This window comes from Schistocerca serialis, chromosome 9 (assembly GCF_023864345.2).
Source record: "Schistocerca serialis cubense isolate TAMUIC-IGC-003099 chromosome 9, iqSchSeri2.2, whole genome shotgun sequence".
NCBI lineage: Eukaryota > Metazoa > Arthropoda > Insecta > Orthoptera > Acrididae > Schistocerca > Schistocerca serialis.
In genome coordinates, this window is record NC_064646.1 from 23,302,747 (window position 1) to 23,327,704 (window position 24,958).

The following is a 24,958-nucleotide window of genomic DNA, read 5'->3' on the forward strand; positions in this document are numbered from 1 at the left end:
GTAGCTGCCGTGACACGCTATAACGTCGAACACGCTAAAAAAGCCAGTTGTTCCACGCGATTCCTTGCGTGTGGAGGGTTACATTGACCTGCTACTAAAGAGAAGGTCTAGCACACGCGCAAATTCCCTGGTTCACCATCAAGAGGTTTGCTTACCCTTTGACTTGTTCACTTGCCTCGATGTCCCTGTTGATCTTCTTCTAATCCAGTACTGGTGCCCCTTCACAAACATTCAGTCAATTGTGTGTAATGGAATGGCAAGCGGGAAAACTTCAATACTACTTTAAAATAAAACAAATACGTAATACCATTGTCTGTGTTGTTAGCGAGTACGGTGTAGTGCTCCTTCAGATAAGCTTGCATGTCCAAAGAAACATTGCGTCGTATTTATTAGTAACACAGGCTTTGCTATTTCGCATTTATTCGCCAATACCAGGCCCTCGATTCTTATTAAATATGTCCTTCCTAGACGGGAACATACGTAACGCACGAGTGCAGGTTGTGACGTACGGATGACGACATAAGGAAGTTTGGGTCTGACTGTGGCTCGTGCAGGGATAGCCGAAGCAGTTATGGCGCTCTCTCACATAAAGCCAGAAATCAGGGTTCGAGTACCGGCGTGGCGCAAATTTTCACTGTTGTCATTCAAATATACAGCCGATATCGGTTCATATTCTCAATTGTGAATGCATTGTCTGTATTTAAATGAAAAGTTTCGAAATAGTGGGAGGCCGGCTAGTTTTCGATAAAAAGGAAGGAAAGAAACTGTTTTTACAGACTCTCTACTGTTAATATTTGAATGTACGTTCGCGATATCTGAATATCAATAACAGAGCACCAGTTCAAGCGCAAGAAAATGTCCCCACACTCGCGATACTGCAGAAACGTTCTCCGAGGCCCTTTGAACTGAAATAATAGCTTTTGCGCCAAATCATATTCGATTCACTGTACATTCGTGGTGCCTTTCCGAAAACTATTCCGAGGCTGTGTAGTAAAGGTGTCCCGAGTCTAACGAATGCTTTGACTCAATAAATTCTTCATTGTAATTCCGTCACAGTTGCGTTTTATCAAGCTGGCGACTAGTTTCGAACTACTAAGTTCATTCTGAAGCCAAGCCTATTAAAGCTAAAATACCAAATATTTATAAGAACACATAAAAATAAATGTTAGAAAACATAAAAATACAATATTGTATAAAGAGACAGTCTCGGTTGCAAGGTTTCGCCTTGTTGAGGCTTTCTCGGCGTTTCGAAACGAAAGGTAAAAGCAAGGATGCAAGTATACAAAATTACAAATTAAGTGGCATGGTCTAAGCTGCGCTAAACTTTTAAAAATTATTTTAAAATATTTGAAAAAATCTTATCAACACTCCCTAAAGGCTACCAAAGCATTACATATCACCGTGGTTTGTCAGAACGATGGTAATAAATTGTCAAAGTCCCGGCAGGGTATAGCAGTTGCGAACGGCAGTGTGCCTTAAAATTAGACAGGTCTTTCTCTATGGGGGTTGGAGATAATGGCTGTTTACAAACTTTGCACCGTGCATTACTGAGATTGTAGTATTCAGATTGCTTCCATGTTTTAATTAGCTAGGGTGCCATCTAGTCACTTTAACTTTTTGCCTGTAGGAGCTTCTTCTTACATTCTTACGCTTAGCTCAGTTCAAGTTTTCCGACACTAGCGCCTTCTGTTGGTGTACCGCCCTGTTAACTAGGGCAACATGGCTTGCCTCTTCTGTATAGTTTCAATGTGGCCGTGTAGTAGAGCGTTTAGTCACCTAATATCCAGGTCATTCGATGTAACTGTGGCTCGGCTCTTCATCTCGCCTTTCGATTGTGACTATTTTAAGGTATTTTTCGTTACTTTATTTGTCCGTGCCCTTTCCTCCTCTGTATGTTTGCCTTCATACATTTATCCCCAATTTTTACACTCTATACGTGGTTTTGTTCCAGTGTCTCTTCCATGGCGTTCCTCCTTTAGGTACTTTGTTACCATCTTTCTGAGGAACTTCCCTACCTGCCTGTGATACGTAATGCTTTGATAGCCTTTCATGACTGTTAATTTGCAATTTTTCAGTTTTCAAAATATTTCTTAAAAGTTTAGTGCAGTTTAGAACCATGTCCCCTTACTTTGTAATTTTGCGTAATTGCATCTTTGTCTTTCCTTTTCCTTTAGAAAGTCTGAGGAAAGCCTAACATAGCGAAACGCGTTATGTGTAATAAAAGTAACTTGGCAACTGAGACTATCTGTTTACATGTTATGGACACGGGTCGCCCTACTAATCAGCCCATCATGGAATGGAATAAGCTTTCAAAACAAAAATGCAATTCTTAAAATTTCCTTAGTTGTTCTCAGAACTATAGCATTGGTGACAGGAAGGGCATCCAGCCAGCCTCTGACACTAACATCGTCAAATCCATAGTAACGAGGCCGACCCCGCACTGAAGTGGGACAAAGGCCCAAGGAAATGATGATGATGTTCTTAGAACTATAGCATACCTGCGCTAACTGTGATTGATTAGGCGACAACCAAGTCACACATAGGCAATATAAATTTGACACGTGGTCAAATGGAATGTGAGACAAATTTTAAAACGAAGATGTACTCACAAAGTGCAGCTGAGCTAGACTAAAGACTAGCGCTGAAACGGTTCCACAGGAGACCAACTGATGGCGTTAGTGTCTCATTTACTAATCTTATGCGCACCTACAGCCAATGGTACCTCACATCTCAAATCTACTCTGCTCAGGCGCATCTTTATACAGCGTGTTACAAATCTTGCTTCACGCCTCCAACTGCACACCAACTCCTTTTCTGTGGTGGCTTCCATAAACTCCCCCTCCTGGATGATGCCCTCTCTCTCTCCAATTTTCCCTCCTATCAACTATGATCCTCACCTCCCCCTCCCTCTGTGCTTTTCCGGGACTCCCTCTCTCCCCCCCTCTCCTTCCATCGTATATTTTCTTCACCTACCCATTCCTTGACTCCATTCTCTCCCCCGAGTCTTTTTTCTTTCCCCTCCACTGTCTTCCCCACTACTTTACTCACGTCCGCCCTGCTCCCTCTTTTTCTGTGCCCTCTCCCTCCATCGGCTGCCCCCTTTTTCTTGCTTTTCCTCTCCTGCCCCCTTACCGCCCCCCCCCCCTCACCTGTCCAAGTCCTCCCCCTCCCACCCCCCACTCATAGCCATATGCCTTCATACTCTATAGTGCAGTGTTTTCTGTGGATATTCAGTGTTGTGGGTCCCCTTTTTAAAGTGTTGCGAAAAGAAACAACACTGTCGCCGTGTTTTTTTAATTGAGCCTGTCTATTTCCTAAGTGTTTTAATCAGCAACACTGACCGCTTTGGTTTGTTTATTTTGTGTTTTCTTCACAACTTTTCCACCATGTACCAGTTTTAAACATTCACCGTTTTGTCTCCTCTTTTTATTGTTATATGTTCTCATTATGTTTCTTAACTTTTTCTGTAGTCTGCCCTCGAGGTACAATAAGCAAAAAAAAATCTTACTTCACAAATTACAAGCGACAATGCTTGCTCTATTACAGTGCTCTGTATACACGAAAACAATTACACAACATTCTTATTAAGCTATCTGTCTTAACACAATTCCAAATACGCAGTTTGCATTAATATTTATTTATCACTTACAGTTAATTCGTTTGAATGAGTCTTAATTAAAAACATAGGCTTTGATGTTTATATCCTTACATCGGAATAATAGAAATAATACAAACTTGACATACGTGTTACTCAGGAAAAAGTAACACCGGTCCAAACCAATAATGATCGGGTGTATTTTACCGCTGGCTGCTTAGTAGCTGACTCGTCTTGTTCATAACGCGATCCATGTCCTCGTTCCAGGACGTAGCATCGTAAGCAACTAGCTGTACATTACCATCATAAGTTCGACAAAGCAACACTTCAATACATTAACATACGCTACCGGCATCAGCCGTTCTCCTACGGAACTCACTCCAGCACTAGTTCTTAGTCTGGTTCAACTGCACTTCATCTATACATATAGAATGTGAAATTGATCTGACATTCCATGTAACTACGTATTATGTGTATATTTCCTATGTGTAAACTGACTGTCGCCTAATAGTGCAGTGAAAAAGTGTTGAAATTTTAAGAACTGTAGTTCTTTGTATTCTAACATTCATTTTTATGCTTTCTTATAATATTTTTGTTTTTATCGTTAATAGGCCTGGCTTGAAAACGAACTTGGTAGTTCGAAACTAGTCACCAGCTTTATGAAAAACAATTGTGACAGAATTATAGTAAAGAATTAGTGTTATCAAAGTTGCTGGTCCTGTCCTAACTTCATGTTGGAAGTGTGTATACTTTGACTTGATTTGAACAATATGAAATATCCACACGTTGGAAGTACACTAATGATCAGATGAAACTCAACACCTTGAACTACTACAGATAGGACGTTCATATTCACAGGACATATACATGTTCTGCAGAAATGATTAGGATTTCAAATATGTCGGCCCGCGGGTTTAAAGTCAACAATACCGCCTACCGGCAAAATGTGCTTGCGGCTGTCGTTATCGCTGTAAACCGAAGGTAATGGTAAACTGTGTCTTGAGCACACGTGCAGAATGCCTCGCAGTCGTATTCGCGAAATGCACCTTCAAGTTTGAAAGAGGGAGCATTATTGGTATGAGAGAATTTGATGCAGCCATACGGGAATTTTCTGCTCGTGTGGGACGAATTGTTTTGGCAGTGCAACGGATGTGTGCAGAATGTTTCACGGAAGGCTGTAGGACACGACGAGATCGACACCCCAAGCAAAGGGCACTGGACAGATGGACGGATCTGCAACCCCCTCGGCTCTGCTGAGACACTGCAACACATAGTGACCTATCAGGCGTGACGGTCCGTCGACGTTTATTACGGCGTGGTTTACGTGCGCGTCGTCCACTTCTCCGCCTACCCATGACGAATGTGCCTAAACATGTTAGAAGGCTATGTTGTACGGAACGACGTCACTGCGGACAGGAATGGCATCATACTGTGTTTTCGGAAAAATCCAGGTTCTCTGAAAATGATGGCCGCCTTTTGGTTCTCCGAAGACAGGGGAAGCGGCATCACAGTGACTGCATTCGCACAACAAGTACAGTGCCAACTGCACGCCTTATGCTGTGGGGTGCTGTTGGGCACAACCACAAATCGCAATTTGTGTGTGTGCAGGGTACTATGACCAGGGGACCTACGTGAACGTCATACTGCGACCCGTATCCACACCCCTTCTGCATAGCACCTCATACGCCATTTTTCTGTAAGACAATGTGCTACCACATGCTGCTGCACGAAAACACGCCTTCTTGGTGTCATAGGATGTCAGCATTCTGCCCTGGCTCGTCAGACCACCAGGCTTGTTGCCAATCGAAATTGTGTGGGCTATAGTGAAACGACGGGTGCACTGCTGTGACCCACTGCCAGTCACCACATATGAATTTTGCAACCTGGTGCATTCAGCAAGTGTGGCTACACCGCAGGACACCATTCGCGCGTTATACGCGTTGATGCCATCACGCGTGGATCAAGTTATCAGGGTCCGTGCCGGACCCCATGCCTACTAGGCGACAGCACACAAGCTGAACCGAGATGACTGAAATGCTAATCGTTTCTGCAGAACATATTAATGCTCCTGTCCTGTCAATATGAACGTCCTTTCTGTAATCGCTGAAGGTGTTCTGTTTCTTCTGAACCTGAGTAGACATGTTACCGGCCTAAACACTAGTAGTCGACTGCTTGTGTGAAACACCCGAAAGTTCATTGTAAACTGCTTCGAGAGGAACGTTCAGTATTTCGGACCTGTCTGCATAAGGCGCGTTTCTGATTGGTCAGTGTAACAGGTCAATGATATATAGCACTAAACAAAATTAGAATGAAAAAGTGAACTTGACTTTAGAACTACTGACGTTATATTTAGGAAGCTGTCACTGCGGTTAATGTCGCTAGTCTAGTCGGACTCATATATGAACATATAATATTTAATATTAATAATCAAAGTTATATGGCTGCCGCCTGGACTCGCAGTGTCATTCGCCGTGTTCTCTCTATACTGCAGTACGAAATGGCTCCTTCTCGCGTCTCCTTTCCAGCGCTCCGTGGCCATCTGTCATTTCGTGGGATGGGGCTCCTTAGATATACTTACTGCTTGATGGCGCACAGCAACGTAAGCCGTCCTACATTGTATGATAAAATACAATAAGATATGGATCTACATGGAGCATAAAAACCACATTGTCGGTCACTTTTAATCGAATCCAGGGATTTTGAAATAATCGTCGGAATCCCTCTTAGTGCTCCTACTCAACATACCCTTACCGTAGATCAGTCAGTAACACAGTTTCCCGCATATGTCGCTGATCAGCATTTCATTTCCAGCATTAAAGCAGTTTTAATATGTCAGACAGTTTCATTGCCAGTAAATTGTACACGGCAGAGCGAAACAAATAAACGATGGCCTACAGTTAACTCCTTCGTGAACTACATCGTTTCTTCAATAGGTGCCAGTGAAGTAACGTGTAGAATCGCGTTTATTCAGTTTGGAAAGCAGGGGAGAACCTTTGAAGTTAATATCCGATAAAGGAATCGGCCACGAATAGGGAAGATTCAGAGTTTGGACCCACTGTTTTCATTATTATGGATGTTTTGTAACGGGGAGAACACTGCTGCAGAAATGGAGCTTCGGTCACGAGGGAGAATAACCATTGCCTCCTGGCCGGACAATGATAGCAAGTCGTCTAGTTGATCCAACCTCACGTTCTTGTAAAACGAAGTTCCACCGCACGAATGAGGAGTCTGAGTGGAGCTCCATCACGGCGACTGACGTGTCAGGGCACACCTCGGAAATCACTGTGACCTTCAGATGTGCACCGGACACTTCCAATGACAGTTGCAATTTATTGCCATCGCAATGTACTGAACATGCATACGTCGAGTGGTTATCGTCCAAGGCCTATTGTGATTATCCCGTCAAAACCGGCAGAGGTTTATCGTTGCTTCTCTAGTGTATTTCCGCTCTGCATACTGACGTTTGAAAGAATCTTTAAAATACGTTTGGAGAGGAACTCTGCAGCGTAAGAGCCTTTGGCCTAAAAACGTTTTATCTCAGATATCCTCTTTCCAAGACTGAATCCATTAAGGAAGTATTAATTGATACCTTCCAGTGAGTCAAAAAGTTTATTTACACTCGCTGGATATTGTGTTGTTCCACCTTTGAAGCACAGTACAGCAGCGATCATGCGTGTCATAGATTTGACAAACCCTATGTTGGTGTCCGGATGTATGTAGCATCAGATGGCCACACACGTGTCACACATTTCCCTTGTACTGCAGGCCAGCGGCGCCCGACAACGTCCCAGACGTGTCCCATCGAGTTCATATCAGGCGAGTTTGGTGGCGTAGTCATCAGTGTGTTCACAATCATGCTACCCAAAGAAATGAGCTACGATTCTGGCGTTCGAAAACGGACATTTGATCTGCTCAAAACTGCCATCTTCAAGGATGAAGGGATCCATGTGGTCCACAGTAAGGTTCTCGTAGTCCACACTTGTGACAGTGTGGGGGCACAGATGATAGACTCACAAGCATAATGGTGCAGCAAACGGCCCGAGCGCGTGGTGTGGAGTATGTTCACTTTGAGTACAGCGTATCTATACAGTGCCATTCACGTTATACAACAGGAAACGTGCTTCATCCGACTCGGTGACACGGTTGCGTTGCAGTCTCGATGACCCCGTGTCAACAGAGGAACACACACACTGGTCGTCTGCATAGGCACCTCTCCACAAAAATTTGCACTCAACGGTGTGATGCGCACCTGTGCATTCACTAGCTCTGTAATCAGTTGCCAAGACTGGCCTATTCTGCAACCTATTCTGCTTCACAGAGAAACTAAGCATCTGACCGCCATGTTCTACGCTGACCCGTGTATGTCCAATACCTTGTCACCTGATCGTGGTGTCACTGTCCTTGGTTCTCATTCTACAGTCGCTCACGAAGGTAGCAGACCAATAGTCGACCAGCTACACCCTTTCCAATACGTTCGTTCGCAGGGCAGTGTTACAGGAATTTGCCCTTTTCAAGGTCGTTTTTGCCAGTAAATATTCCCTTATAGGCATTGGAATGGTTTTCTCATTTCTCTGGTTCATTATAGACATTTCCCTCAACGCACCAGTGGTCCAAAATCCTTCCATGATTCCATGAGGCATTCAGTCTCGTGAGTTGTAGTGTTCATAATATTTTCACTCCTCCATATATATATATATATATATATATATATATATATATATATATATATATATATATATATATGTGTGTGTGTGTGTGTGTGTGTGTGTGTGCAGGATGTTTCAGGAAGAATGGTTAGGCTAAGTGCAAAACCAATGAAGCTGATGACACCCATCGACCATCCCACTACCTGCCTATGTGCATTATCAAAATGGGCGCAGAAAATAGCGTTAAATCTCAACCCGCCCTAAACAGACATTGGTCCGAAACATTGAGAAACTCTCCCATCTTTAATGCTAAATGGGACAAATATCAACTTTTCTTCTTCTATAATGAGTCTACTCGTAACGACAGATAAAAATCGAAATTGGACTGAGAACGTAACTGCAATGTCCAAGAAGGCATCTGTATCTCTCCACACTGTACAAAAATTTCAGAAGCTCTTTCCTCTTTACCTGTAAAAGGAACTTACACAAACACTTATATTTCAAGTTAGTGCTTACAGCGATGTTAACCTGCAAGATTTTCTGCCTGGAAACATCACTGCAGCTGGAACTGGTTATAAATACCTCTCTTCGTTACATCTCTTATGTTAGACTCTTTGATCATATTTCACCGTAATATGCCCAGCTGTCCTGGCTGCGTGCAGACAAGCGCAGAGATTTCCATATGCTCTATCTTCTCTAGGAAAGGTAAACCTACGTTTCTCGCATTTGTATACTTACAGAAAGCTTTTGACAATGTTGACAGGAATACTCTCTTTCAAATTCTGAAGGTGACAGGGGTAAAATACAGGGAGCGAAAGGCTATTTACAATTTGTATAGAAACTAGATGGCAGTTATAAGAGTCGAGGGGCCTGAAAGGGAAGCTGTGGTTGGGAAGGGAGAAAGACGGGGTTGTAGCCTCTCCGCGATGTTACTCAATCTATATATTGAGAAAGCAATAAAGGAAACAAAAGAAACATTCGCAGTAGTAATTAAAATCCATGGAGACGAAATAAAAACTTTGGGGTTCGCCGATGACATAGTAATTCTGTGAGAGACAGCAAAGGACCTGGAAGAGCAGCTGAACGGAATGGGCAGTGTCTTAAGAGGAGGATATAAGATGAACATCAACAAAAGGATGAACATCAGCGAGGATAATGGAATGTAGTCAAATTAAATCTGGTGATACTGCGGGAATTAGATTAGGAAATGCGACACTTAAAGCAGTAAAGGAGTTTTGCTATTTGGGGAGCAAAATAACTGATGATGGTCGAAGTAGAGAGGATATAAAATGTAGACTGGCAATAAAAGGCAAGGAAATTGTTTCTGAAGAAGAAAAATGTGTTAACATCGCGTATAGATTTAAGTGTCAGTAAGGCGTTTCTGAAAGTATTTGTTTGTGTATGGAGTGTAGCCATGTATGGAAGTGAAACGTGGACGATCAATAGTTTCGACAAGAAGAGAATAGAAGCATTCTAAATGTGGTGCTACAGAAGAATGCTGAAGATTAGATGGGTAGATCACATAACTAATGAGGAGGTATTGAACAGAATTGGAGAGAACAGAAATTTGTGGCGCATCTTGACTAGAAGAAGGGATCGGTTGGTAGGGCATATTCTGAGGTATCAAGGGATCACCAATTTAATATTGGAGGCCAGCGTGGAGGGTAAAAATCGTAGAGGAAGACCAAGAGATGAATACACTAAACAGATTCCAAAGGATGTAGACTGCAGGGGGTACTGGGAGATGAAGAAGCTTGCACAGGATAGAGTAGCATGGAGAACTGCATCAAACCAGTCTCTGGAGTGAAGACCACAACAACAACAACTATCTTCTCTACCGTTCTATCAACCTACACTGTGCTTCATACCTCTCCTCGATCTGAACGCCCTTGTCTGAGCCGGCTGGTGTGGCCGTGAGGTTCTAGGCGCTTCAGTCTGGAACCGCCTGACTGCAACGGCCGCCGGTTCGAATCCTCCCTCGGGGCATGGATGTGTGTGATGTGCCTAGGTTGGTTAAGTTTAAGTAGTTCTAAGTTCTAGGGGACTGATGACCCTAGATGTTCAGTCCCATAGTTCTCAGAACCATTAGAACCCTTGTCTGAATATCAAGGTTGAAGCGCCCGTTCCCATCAGAATAGAATACTTCTGTCGCATTGCATGGTTCACCCGCTTTCTCGAAGTCCTTCTCGGTAGTAGGAACTCTCGAATAACCTCCTCCATTACGTTTTAGAACTGAATAACATGTCCAGCTCCAGAAGACAGGTACTCACGCATCTACTGAAGCAACAATAATTACTGCCATTGCTCCTGTACGTACTCGTTACCCCTCTCTGTACATCCTTCTCTCCAACCAGAACTTCCTCATTTTCCAGTTTCTTCCTCCTTATATTTCCCTTCCCTATAACTCACTGTATCAGAAAACATCTATTTTGTGTACCTATAAACTGTTTTTCTATCTGACACTATCATAACTGCTATTATTTTCGTTAATATTATTGTTATTATTAGGAGGAACATCAGTAATACACTTACTGCCACTATTACCTTTATTACTTCATGGTCAGTACTATCCACATTGTCACTATAAACAGTTAAATCATCTTAGTTATTTGTCATAGTAAAATTGTAATTTGTTAAACATCTATGATGTAAAAACGATACTGTATGTGTGAAATCCCGCTGCGACATAAGAGAAGACCTGATGGCCCTAGTGAGACAAGAGAAACAACTAAATCAATAAATAAATAAATACGATGTCTTCCGCACTCTCCTATTTAGAAGACATCCATCACGCTTTGTAAACCATACAGATTTAGAAACGTGTCACGAATCTTCTACTGCAACGGCTCACTGACAGCTTACAGGCTCTATGGCAATAGAAATGACAACAGAGGGAGAGTCGATAATGTCAGATTAACACTGATGGATAAATAGCGTGTGCTTGTGGCACTTTGCTTCCTAAATTGATACTGGTAGCTTACATACAAAAATTAAGAGCCTATTGCCAATTGGAGATATTAATCGGTGGTGTACAGTGAATGCGAGTACACTCATGGAGAATAATTAATTAAGAAGGACTTATCGTTGTAATATCAATCTTTAATTGGGCAACGCTACACAATAACTGTGAACTGCTAGAGCATCTAGTTACCTCATTAAAGTGACGCTGACTTCTACCTCCATCTCATGAAGTCAGACATCAGTATTGAGTTTAAATGAATAAACAGTGATGTTGGAAATAAGGGAAGGAAAGCTGGGCTAAAAACCTTGCGGCGTTAATAAAGTGTCAGTTTTGTCTGTTAGGTGGAGAGATAGTGCACGAATTCCGACAGCCTGGCGTCAAGTGTACCGACAACAAACCTTGTCTGCGTTCGGTGACATACGGTTACGTCTTTCCAATCGTGGGAGATGGGAGATGCTCGACCTTTGACAAGGACAAGTTGAGGCTGTTTCTTTTCTTTTTTCAGGCTATCTCACTTTAGTAGGCATCTGGAGTCAGGTGGGTTCGAACTGGTCAACGGAAAAATTTGAACATTGAGGCTACAAGTCCCATAGCTGCCCGCTATTAACCTCTCTGTGCTCAGTCCTAGATTGAGTTTTTCAGCTGTCTCTGTCCGTTTCCATAGACGCCCCCGTGCCGTCATGCGAACATTTTTTCACGATATGAGCCTGTGTCGATCTTACTCCTCCTTACCGTATACTCTATCGTTTCTGTTCAAGTTATGCTCCACATAAAGTGATAGATGTTTTGGCTGTAAGTAGCTTTCCTTTATAATGGGTCTGCGTGCAACGAATTATATTCTTTCATTTAATTTCGATACATCATTTACCAGCTGCTATCTGCTAACTTAAGTATACTGAACACTGTTCTGGTAGGCCAACAATGTGCTCGTTCCTGTACCTGTCCTGTGTACTAATAACAAAACTGTAAAATCATTCTCTCTGAGTGTTTGAACACGCTGGTCTCTAAAAATGCTAGATCAGTTATCATGGAGTTTTCACACGTAATCTGAGCATTGCTTGGGACCACATATCGGCTTTATTAACTAAAACTGGATCACGATAAAAACGATGTAATGTAAACTTTTGTAAATGCGAAAGTGTGTTTGTTATCATTCTGCGACTAAACCAAGGAACGGATTTTGATGAAATCCCTTATAGAAATACACTCCTGGAAATGGAAAAAAGAACACATTGACACCGGTGTGTCAGACCCACCATACTTGCTCCGGACACTGCGAGAGGGCTGTACAAGCAATGATCACACGCACGGCACAGCGGACACACCAGGAACCGCGGTGTTGGCCGTCGAATGGCGCTAGCTGCGCAGCACTTGTGCACCGCCGCCGTCAGTGTCAGCCAGTTTGCCGTGGCATACGGAGCTCCATCGCAGTCTTTAACACTGGTAGCATGCCGCGACAGCGTGGACGTGAACCGTGTGTGCAGTTGACGGACTTTGAGCGAGGGCGTATAGTGGGCATGCGGGAGGCCGGGTGGACGTACCGCCGAATTGCTCAACACGTCCGGCGTGAGGTCTCCACAGTACATCGATGTAGTCGCCAGTGGTCGGCGGAAGGTGCACGTGCCCGTCGACCTGGGACCGGACCCCAGCGACGCACGGATGCACGCCAAGACCGTAGGATCCTACGCAGTGCCGTAGGGGACCGCACCGCCACTTCCCAGCAAATTAGGGACACTGTTGCTCCTGGGGTATCGGCGAGGACCATTCGCAACCGTCTCCATGAAGCTGGGCTACGGTCCCGCACACCGTTAGGCCGTCTTCCGCTCACGCCCCAACATCGTGCATCCCGCCTCCAGTGGTGTCGCGACAGGCGTGAATGGAGGGACGAATGGAGACGTGTCGTCTTCAGCGATGAGAGTCGCTTCTGCCTTGGTGCCAATGATGGTCGTATGCGTGTTTGGCGCCGTGCAGGTGAGCGCCACAATCAGGACTGCATACGACCGAGGCACACAGGGCCAACACCCGGCATCATGGTGTGGGGAGCGATCTCCTACACTGGCCGTACACCACTGGTGATCGTCGAGGGGACACTGAATAGTGCACGGTACATCCAAACCGTCATCGAACCCATCGTTCTACCATTCCTAGACCGGCAAGGGAACTTGCTGTTCCAACAAGGCAATGCACGTCCGCATGTATCCCGTGCCACCCAACGTTCTCTAGAAGGTGTAAGTCAACTACCCTGGCCAGCAAGATCTCCGGATCTGTCCCCCATTGAGCATGTTTGGGACTGGATGAAGCGTCGTCTCACGCGGTCTGCACGTCCAGCACGAACGCTGGTCCAACTGAGGCGCCAGGTGGAAATGGCATGGCAAGCCGTTCCACAGGACTACATCCAGCATCTCTACGATCGTCTCCATGGGAGAATAGCAGCCTGCATTGCTGCGAAAGGTGGATACACACTGTACTAGTGCCGACATTGTGCATGCTCTGTTGCCTGTGTCTATGTGCTTGTGGTTCTGTCAGTGTGATCATGTGATGTATCTGACCCCAGGAATGTGTCAATATAGTTTCCCCTTCCTGGGACAATGAATTCACGGTGTTCTAATTTCAATTTCCAGGAGTGTAGTTTAAAAGCTGTGGAAGTACATTGGCTACTTTAGAAATTGTTTATTACAAGATGTTTATTGATTTGAAGAACAACACGGCATTTAGGGAAAGTATTTACTCTTTGAGAAAGTTATTTACTCTTGGAAAAGGCTGTTTAGCCTCCGTCTTTTGAAAATTCTCATATTATTAAGAATTCTTTTATTGATTGGTGTGATCCACAAAAGTCGGTTCAACATCATTAATAACATGCATCTATAACGCTCAGTGTGTTTAATCCATACTTCCATATTATAATGTAACATGTACGAAAGCAACTTTGTTACGTTGTTACGACTAAACCGTCGATGGTACTTGGTGTCGAAATGCCTTGAACACTCAGAAAGGATAAATGCAACTTTAGAAAGTAAAAGTAAGAAAAGGTGCCACCTAAACGTGTGAAGTAGGGGATGGAACACCTTTCCTTTCCATCAGAGAGCACAAAGCATGTTAACATATTATTAAATTTGTTGCATACTGTACACATTGTATAATTTATAGGTACTTCAATAGAGCAGCACATTGATGCACTCTTCTGCCTACGCGCACCCACATATACTACTGGGCAGCAATACTGTGTGTGAAATGCGTAGCCATGCATTTGTGTAGGTGGATGTGGTGGTAAGCGGGAGGAGTGGGGGGGGGGGGAGGGGGGGAAATCATGAGCTACATCCACTGGACCAGGCGGACACGTGGGGGCAGCTGACATTATTGCGTTTACGATAGCTTACTTACTCACCATCATTCAACTGCTGATAAGTGCGTGCACCTGCAGGTCACAGCTAGATTCATAATAAACTCGTTGCACTTTTTTCGCCAATAAATAAATATTTTTATTGTTTTGAGCAATGGTGGAGGGAGAGACATCCCTTAAATCCTACAGTCCATATAAAAAAAGAAATATTCAATTGGCAAAAGTACAGGACACGGACTACTCCTGTCAGTGGGCAAAGAAGTCTGAAGAGGTTGTGTGAGGGTATATTATACAATGAAGCTCCAAAGACATTGTTATAGGCATGCATATTCAAATACAGAGATATGTAAACAGGCAGAATACAGCACTGCGGTCGGCAACTCCTATATTAGACAATCGGCTACGTCTTTACACGCCAAGCAGTGTCTGGCGCAATTGTTAGATATGTTACTGCTGCCACAGTGGCAGGTTATCAAGATGTGAGTTTGAATGTGGCCTTACAGTCGGCCCTGTGCGACGATAAACAGCAGCTCTGAGGCAGGGATGAAGTGGGGATTTTCCTGTACGACCATTTCACGAGTGTACCGTGAACATCAGGAATCCGCTAAAACATCAACTCTCCGACATCACTTCACCCGGAAAAAGATCCTGCAAGAATCGGACTAACGATGACTGAAGAGAATCGTTCAGCGTAACAGAAGTGCAACCCCTCCGCAGATTGCTGCAGATTTCAATGCTGGGCCATCAACAAATGTCAGCGTGCAAACAATTCAATGAAACATCATCGATATGGGCTTTCGCAGCCGAAGGATCACTCATATACCCTTGATGACTGCACGACACAAAGCTTTACGTCTATCCTGGGCCCACCAACACCGACAGTAGATTGTTAATGACTGGAAACATGTTGCCTTGTTGCCTGGTCAGGCGAGTCTCGTTTCAAATTGTATCGAAGAGATGGATGTGTACAGGTATGAAGACAACTTCATGAATCTATGGACCGTGCATGTAATAAGGGGACTGTTCAAGCTGGTGGATGATCTGTAATGGTATGGGACGTGTACAATTGGAGTGAAATTGGACCCCTGATACGTCTAGATACGACTCAGACAGGTGACATATACATAAGCATTCTGTCTGATCACCTGCATCGATTCAAGTCCGTTGTGCATTCCGACGGACCTGGGCAACTCCAACAGGACAATGTGACACCCCACACGGCCAGAATTGCTACAGAGTAGCTCCAGGAATGCTCTTTTGAGTTTAAACACCTCCGCTGGACACCAAACTTCCAGACATGAACATTATTGAGCTTAAAATGGCTCTGAGCACTATGCGACTTAACTTCTGAGGTCATCGGTCGCCTAGAACTTAGAACTAATTAAACCTAACTAACCTGAGGACATGACACACATCCATGCCCGAGGGACGATTCGAACCTGCGACCGTAGCGGTCGCTCGGTTCCAGACTGTAGCGCCTAGAACCACACGGCCACTCCGGCCGGCTATTGAGCTTATCTGGGATGCTTTGCAACGTGCTTTGCAGTAGAGATTTCCACCCCTTCGTACTTTTACGGATCTATGGACGACCCTGCAGGATTTATGGTGTCAGTTCCCTCTGATACTTCGTCAGACTTTAGTCGAGTCCTTGCTACGTCGTCTTGCGGGACTTCTGCGTGCTCAGGAGGGTCCTTCACGATATTAGGCAGTAGTGACAGTTTCTTTGGCTCTCCAGTGTATAAGTAACCCCTTTTTGTATGAATTAATTTCACATGCACAGCAACATCTAGCTGAAACCATATTTTTCGGCATCAGTTACCCTAAGTCCAATCGGCTCTCAGGAAAATCTATGGTAAATGTTGCACTTGGACACGGAAGCGTACACACCGTGTAACCTCCCCCTCACTTATCGACCTTAGTGACAGTGAAAATTTAAACATCGTCTATCTGATGGAAATTTTGGAAAAGCAATCGTCACCGAAGTTAATCTGTCGGTAAAGAGGGAGGAAAGGGTTACATCTAAATGAAAGGAAAAGTGCAAATAAAATTGGTGAAATTAATTTTGAAAAAGGGTAAAGTTAATAAAGAGAGTAAATGTGCGGTCGTTACATTAACAGTTAACTGGAGTTAATTAGATACTTGAGATTTGGGGAAAATTACGGTCACCAGTCCTATGTACAACTACGAAAATAACTGAAAAAGAATGGTTAATGCCCATATAATTAGCACTAAGAGCGTGGCAACTGAAGGTTGACACGTGTTGAGTGCAAGCCGAATGTTTGTCGGAAGTAATAAATTTCGCTACACTCTGACTTAATTTGGCAAAAGAATTAATAAAACCGGAAAACTGAAAGTTAAATTAGTGACTGAAATTAATAGTGAACTTTACTTCTGAAGCACTACGCAATTAAATAAAATAATTATAGGCTTGGGCTACCTCAACAATCATCTCAAAAACTGCATGAATCTACGCAATTTAGAAATAAGAGATTTGACTTTGAACTTGAATTAAATGACTTTGAACAATTACCAATAGTAAAATTTAGCACGTACCAAGCTGAGCTGCAGTCACACGTAAGCTAAAATATGGTAACAAAATTCGCACTCTTAATTTTCTCTTGTGTGACCCAAGTATTGTAGCCAGATATGAATAATTTAACTGGACTTTGAAATGAAAGCAGTGAAATGGAATGATATTACTTTAATGCTGTCGTTTGAATTTCAATGACACTCGAGTACATTTTGGAAAAGGAAGGGACTCTGTTTGGTAATGAAACTGGGATGATGGGCAACAAAGGTTCTTGCTAAATTGGCTGTATTTTAGTGATTCAAATGGAACAGTTTGAAAAGCTGAGGTCTGACATACAGTTCTAAAACTTAACGTGCTTTCAGTCTTCCTTGTTGGTTGACTGAAGGTTTGAAGTCGTCGATCGAGGCGGTAGCGACAATCACTTATTGTCGGCCGTCAGTGTTGCCGAAGCTGTATGTTGGCGCCTTTTTCTCGACACGGTGACCAGGCGAAACGGCCTCTTGATGTGCGCCAGATAATGCTTCCCGTCCGCGACATCGTGCCAGAGACTGTCATAGCAAGTCGAGCGCAATTATATGCTGCCAAACCCCGAAAGCGCGTCAACTCGCGGGAGCGTCACTCAACACACCTGCTCCACCGCCCTACTGCAGCCAGTCTCTGCTCTGCCCGCGCTCCACGCAGCAGAGTTAACACTACTAAATATCCTGAACACTTTGGTTCTCCACACGACCTATCGATGGAATCGTTCGATAGCATAGTTTTTCCTAGGCAAGAGCTAGCGTATAAATGCAAATAATATTTACAAAACAAACCAATTATACATCGACATAATGCATAAAAAAACAATTACAATATATATAGCCACAGAAATGTCATATCTTCAGGTAAAAAATTAAGGAAAAGGTTTATAGTACAATAGATGGAAATAGGAAGATATGCATTTCCGGCGTTACAAAGTCACAAGATGCAAAAGTTATAGTAACCTCAAAATCGGTTAATATCACGAATACTGAAAGATTAATAAAAGTGGTAAATACCAACTTACAGGGATGAGCGAGCACTCATTAAAAACGTTTCTTCATAGCAGATCGAGTGCCGTAGTCATATGTTAAGATTCATAAATAATGAAGCCCCTAAAGAGCAATAAACAGAGTTTGAGGGAAATTTTTTTATAAAATTCAATAGAAAATTCATGACGTAAAGAACGACACTATATAATAATTTTGGTGGCATCACACGTATTTTAAACTAGTTAAGTTATACTATACACTTCACTTGCAATAGTTTTCATTGTTTGCAAATTATTGTTAACATTTATCGCCCATAATTAATTAATTATTAAAGATATGAAGATTTTGAGCAGCGCAATGTGTAGATCGCTATAGATTACATGTAAAAACGGTGCTATATGCAGTTCTATGTTAAAAATTTGCAGCACAGATGTCAACAAACAAATCTGCGCTAAGTGGTGATATTTTGCAAAAACTAAAACTTGATTTACGGGTGATAGCATAATCCTAGAAATTAACGTACCATGGTAAATAAGATGTACGTTTAGGGCGGTTCTGATGGTGTACTTATTTCCGTCGAGGGATGTACGTATCAAAATTTGTAACCTTCACTGGTGAGATTGGTACTTAAATAACCAGGGGATGGGCATCCGAGCCTATATAAGCGAGTGGCAATCCTGGCCAGTGGTCAGTCGTTTTGGAGGGTGGGTGGCGAGCAAGCCACTTGAGGCTGGCCCATGTGGTCGTTTGAATAAGAATTTTTCGTACCGATCTATATCGACAGAGAGTATTGTTTAATAGTGCAAGTGTGCAAGCATTTACTTGTTGAACTGGAAGTGCCACGATTATTTGTGTGAGTGCGATTTACGAGGTATACATCGTCGTAGGGCAACATGTGGTTAACTGCGATTTCGCGCCAAAACTGTCAGAACATGAGAACAGTGGGACTTGTGGTTCTGTTCGAATTGATTGAATAACTTTCGATCATAGCAGCCAACATTACTGCTATTGGGAGCTCGGAGTAACATAATTATTAAAGTAAAACTATAAACCGTCTCACCAATGATAATTCCATTGTGTGAGAGAAAAGGACAACGCCAATAAATAGTGATTGAACTGTGTCGTGAAAAACTGATTTTAATATAATATTCGCCTAATTCTTGTTCCCTTGCACAAACAAAAAAAATTCAAATGTGTGTGAAATCTTATTGGACTTAACAGCTAAGGTCATCAGTTCCTAAGCTTACACACTACTTAAATTATCCTAAGGACAAACACACACAAACCCATGCCCGAGGGAGGACTCGAACCTCCGCCGGGACCAAGCGCACAGTCCATAACTACAGCGCCTTAGACCGCTCGGCTAGTCCCGCGCGGCTAGCACAAACAGTACTTATGTCTGAGTGAATAATTAATTCAGAGCTATAACAAATACGCGGGTGTGGAAGTGTAATAATGCACTAAATGTGGAAATCATCCCCTGAGACTCACGTGAGAGCCAAAATCTGCAACAACATTTTGTATAACCAACGTCTGTATACGCACATTCGTGTGAAAACGCTGCAACCGCACTTCTTCTTCTTTATTTACCGCCCTGTCGCAACAGCAACATCTACCTGAAATAATATTTTTCGGCATCAGTGACCCCAAAGTCCAATCGGCTGTCACGAAAATCGATGCTAAATGTTACAATGGCACACCGAAGCATACACACCAGTCAAATGTGGCAGAACTACTGTGCATCGTCCACCACCGGCCTTCTTAATTGCACGCCAGTACAGTATCCATTACAGGGTGGTGTTAGCTTTGTTCCGGTGTCAAGCTACAGTGCTCGCGTGTTATCTCACACCACGTGTCCAGTTAAAAGATGGATTGCGTCGACCGCACGCCCCGCGTACGTGCGCCTGCTGGGGCTTCCCGTGTAGTTCGCCGTTGCCCGGCAACGCGACGACGCGCGCGCGCCGGGCCGTCCTCCGCGTGACCGGCGCAGAGCCTCGGGACTCGCGGCCGACTTCCGGTTTCCGGCGTCCGGCTCGGCGCGGCTCGGCGCGCGCAGTGACAGCGTCGCGTGCGCTATCGCCGCCATCGGCCGCCCCGGCCGGGAAACCATTACGCACGTCACCAGCCGGCCCGCCGAGCCGTAACGAGCACCGTTATAAATGCTACGCAGATATCTCCGCCCTAATTTTCCACGTTTACAATCCGCGCGTGCCGCCGCCGCCTAAAAAGAAGCGAGCACCCCGTAGATGCGGAGATAAGCCTCGTGGAGTGTATAGCTTCGTGCTTATCAGCGACGGAATGACCAGAGGGAAGCACATCATATAAATATGGCTCGGCCCTGTTGCTCCATTCTCGTGAGTAGCTGCTGACAAGAACGGCAGAGTGACTGCAAGGCAATTATGAGCCGTCACCTCTACGGGCTTAAGCCGTCGGCACACGGAGCGTGCATCCGAACGTTGAGCGTTGAGCGTGCCCATCTTCTGACGTCATAGCGTGGAGTCTTTCCCAACGTGCAGAGCGTGGAGTCTTACCGAACGTGCAGAGCAGTATCTGGCGTGTCAGATATCCTGAGCGTGCGTCTGAGCGTTGACCAATGAGTGGGCACAACGCCACCTACGTCACACGCACGCTGTCTCCCTTCAGTATAGAGTTGTAAGACGCCGTATTGGCATTCATTTCAAGCTTATATGTACATATGCCATTTCCGGGCACCAGCAAATTGAGAATCACTGGAAAACCAGTTGTTAACTGTGTTCAAATGGTTCAAATGGCTCTGAGCACTATGGGACTTAACTTCTAAGGTCATCAGTCCCCTAGAACTTAGAACAACTTAAACCTAACCAACCTAAGGACATCACACACATCCATGCCCGAGGCAGGATCCGAACCTGCGACCGTAGCGGTCGCGCGGTTCCAGACTGTAGCACCTAGAGGCGGCCGCGGTGGTCTAGCGGTTCTAGGCGCGCAGTCCGGAACCGCGCGACTGCTACGGTCGCAGGTTCGAATCCTGCCTCGGGCATGGATGTGTGTGATGTCCTTAGGTTAGTTAGGTTTAAGTTGTTCTAAGTTCTAGGGGACTGATGACCTTAGAAGTTAAGTCCCATAGTGCTCAGAGCCATTTGTAGCGCCTAGAACCGTTCGGCCACCCCGGCCGGCGTTAACTGTGTAACTTGCGTGCTATGAGAGTAGGCTATTTGAAGGCAGCGACACACTGAAGATCCTCCCAAAACGCATTGTTCTTGGTCAACTTGTTATAATTAAATTTCAATTAGTAACATATCTACGATTAAGATTTTCAGCAAGGGTAAAATAATATGATTATACGTTATAGGAGTGTTGTGGGTTTAGCGTAACGACCAAACACAACGATCAATAACGAACAAAAAAAAAAAAAAAAAAAAAAGCGTAATGAGTAGCGTCGCTGTCCTGTACTGAGTTGTCCGTTGGGGCCATGGTTCGCGTCTTGACGCTTCTGAATTTTTTCCCCTAACATTCACGTTTTTATTAGGTTCTGATACTTTATTATTAGTTTAATATAAGTATATACTATAATATTTGATGTTGCGTAAATGTAAGTTCACCTTTTTTCGAGGGGTGACTTTATTCGATTGGTTTAATCTACAGGACAGCTTGCGCTACTTGTATAAAGATGTTTTGCTCCTTTTTCTTTTACGCTTCGTAATTCACATGCTCCAAAGATTCTGCTACTGACCTTGGGGTTTTACTAAAATGTGGGAACGATGAAATAATGTTTAACTTACACGGAGAAGTATTCCAAATTTGTACCACACTGTTTGCAATGGAACTTTTATAAGCCTGTGTCCTTATTGATTGGACATGGTACTTTCCTTTTCGTGGACGATGGAGGACATGTGCGTTTTAATAGAGCTAACGTGGGAATTTTACGCGCGCCCGTTGAGTAAACAGTGTGGTTTACGAACTAGAAACATCCCTCAACTGCCGCTGGAGTGCATTGCGATCGCGTGTACCACGTTGGGGCCCACGTACTGTATGAACAAGTCGCATCGTTCCTGAGCATTCAGCAGCACGTTGAACTTGGCACGCTCAACGTTAACGTTCGACAGCACGGTCCGTGTGCCGACGGCTTTAGAAGAGGGCAGTCAACTGAAGACACAATTAGTATGACGGTATCGCTAGCGACGGGAACATGAGCAAAGCACTGCATATTTTTATGATTGACGGTACAGTTTTTTTACTATTTGACAACAGTGACGAATTCGTAGATTTTATAATATGACGTCAATGATTTATACCCCTAGTATCATATTGCAGGCAACGGCCTTGCCGCAGTGGATACGTCAGTTCCCGTGAGATCACCAAAGTTAAGCGCTGTCGGGCGTGGTCGGCGCTTGGATGCGTGACCATCCAGGCCGCCATGCGCTGTTGCCTTTTTTCTGGGTGTACTCAGCTTCGTGATGCCAATTGAGGAGCTACCGAATAGTAGCGGTTTCGGTCAGGACCACCATCTTACGACCGGTAGAGCGGTGTGCTGACCCCACGACCCTCCAATCCGCATCCTCCACCATGGATGACACGGCGGTCGGATGGTTTCGATAGGCCACTCGTGGGCTGAAGACGGAGTGAGTGAGTATCATGTTGTACCGGTTATTGTGAACCGCATAATGGTCTATGGACTGGAACTAGTTATTCAGTAACATAATTTTACCATCAGCTCTTGACGCTACATCATGACGTTCTTCAAAGACCCGCCCCGTAGAAAATGTGGCCCGAAGATGTCGACACAGCCGGGGCTAGACTCAGTGGCGGTTGTCTGTTGGCTTCTTCCTGCTCAGGCTGTCGCTAGATGGAGATACGGTCGAAACGAACCCCTCCTAGTCACCACCGCCCTGACTGGCCTAAGCTGGCTGAGACACACCCACCTGGCCAGCAGCGTAAAACAACCATCAGCCACCGCATGTCACGTACCACTGCCGACCATGGAGGACCTTGAAACTACTGGGGCAGAAGCAGGAGCTACCGCCGCACTGTCCTCCAGACGCCACTATTCGCCACCATGGACCACGAAATCTGTACTTCACCACAGCCATGGAAGTAGGAATCAGCATGGGTTTCGAAAAGGATGATCGTGTGAAATCCAGCTCGCGCTCTTCGTCCACCAGACTCAGAGGGCCATAGACACGGGTCCCCTGTTAGATGCTGTGTTTCTTGACTTCCGCAAGGCGTTCGATACAGTTCCCCACAGTCGTTTAATGAACAAAGTAAGAGCATATGGACTATCAGACCAATCTTGTGATTGGATTGAAGAGTTCCTATATAACAGAACGCAGCAAGTCATTCTCAATGGAGAGAAGTCTTCCGAAGTAAGAGTGATTTCAGGTGTGCCGCAGGGGAGTGTCGTAGGACCGTTGCTATTCACAATACACATAAATGATCTTGTGGATAACATCGGAAGTTCACTGAAGCTTTTTACGGATGATGCTATAGTATATCGACAGGTCGTAACAATGGAAAATTGTACTGAAATGCAGGAGGATCTGCAGCGAAGTGACGCATGGTGCAGGGAATTGCAATTGAATCTCAATGTTGATAAGTGTAATGTGCTGCGAATACATAGAAAGAAAGATCCCTTATCTTTTAGCTACAAAATAGCAGGTCAGCAACTGGAAGCAGTTAATTCGATAAATTATCTAGGATTACACATTAGGAGTGATTTAAAATGGAATGATCATATAAAATTGATCGTCGGTAAAGCAGATGACAGACTGAGATTCATTGGAAGAATCCTAAGGAAATGCAATCCGAAAACAAAGGAAGTTGGTTACAGTACGCTTGTTCGCCCACTGCTTGAATACTGCTTAGCAGTGTGGGATCCGTACCAGATAGGGTTGATAGAAGAGATAGAGAAGATCCAACGGAGAGCAGCGCGCTTCGTTACAGTATCATTTAGTAATCGCGAAAGCGTCACGGAGATGACAGATAAACTCCAGTGGAAGATTCTGCAGGAGAGACGCTCAGTAGCTCTTGTTGAAGTTTCGAGAACATACCTTCACCGAGGAGTCAAGCAATATATTGCTCCCTCCTACGTATATCTCGCGAAGAGACCATGAGGATAAAATCAGAGAGATTAGAGCCCACGCAGACGCATACCGACAATCCTTCCTTCCACGAACAATACGATACTGGAATAGAAGGGAGAAGCGATAGAGGTACTCAAGGTACCCTGCGCCACACACCGTCAGGTGACTTGCGGAGTATGGATGTAGATGTAGAAGTTGGAAGACATAGGTCGGCGACGTCCACACAATCAGACAAGGGTGTACTCTTGTAATTCCTATAGTTCGTTGGAGTAATAGACAGTTTACCTGCACGCCGTCCATCTTGACGAAACCATCTTCCCCTGTAAACAGACTCCTATAGCTGTTGACAAACCACCAAACCAAGTGCTCCAGTGGGAGATCCATTGCCGTCTTGCCATCTAGAGAAACGTTCTTTTCGCAACACTTATTGCACCCCAAACTCATTACACTGTCAAGTTCACGTTTTTCTGCCTCTGTCAAGTCCAAATTCTGTAACTCGTCCATGTTACTCATTTATTTACAAATGGTTAGAAATTGTTTTCTTCTGTTATACTTATTACAGTTTTCATTGTTTAATTCATAAATATATATACGTAGCGTTTCCCCAGTGGCTTCACTTGCATACATGCTCGACACATTCAACGAATACATCTTCTTGTCTCTGTTCCCATCTCTTCTTCTCTCTGTCTGTCCACTTCATCCTCTCATCTCTTTACCTCTCTCTCCTCCTCATCACTCTCTCTCTCTGCCCTCATCTCCACGTCCCCCTGTCTTCTTCCACTTCTCTCAACACATCTCTGCCATATATTCCTTCTC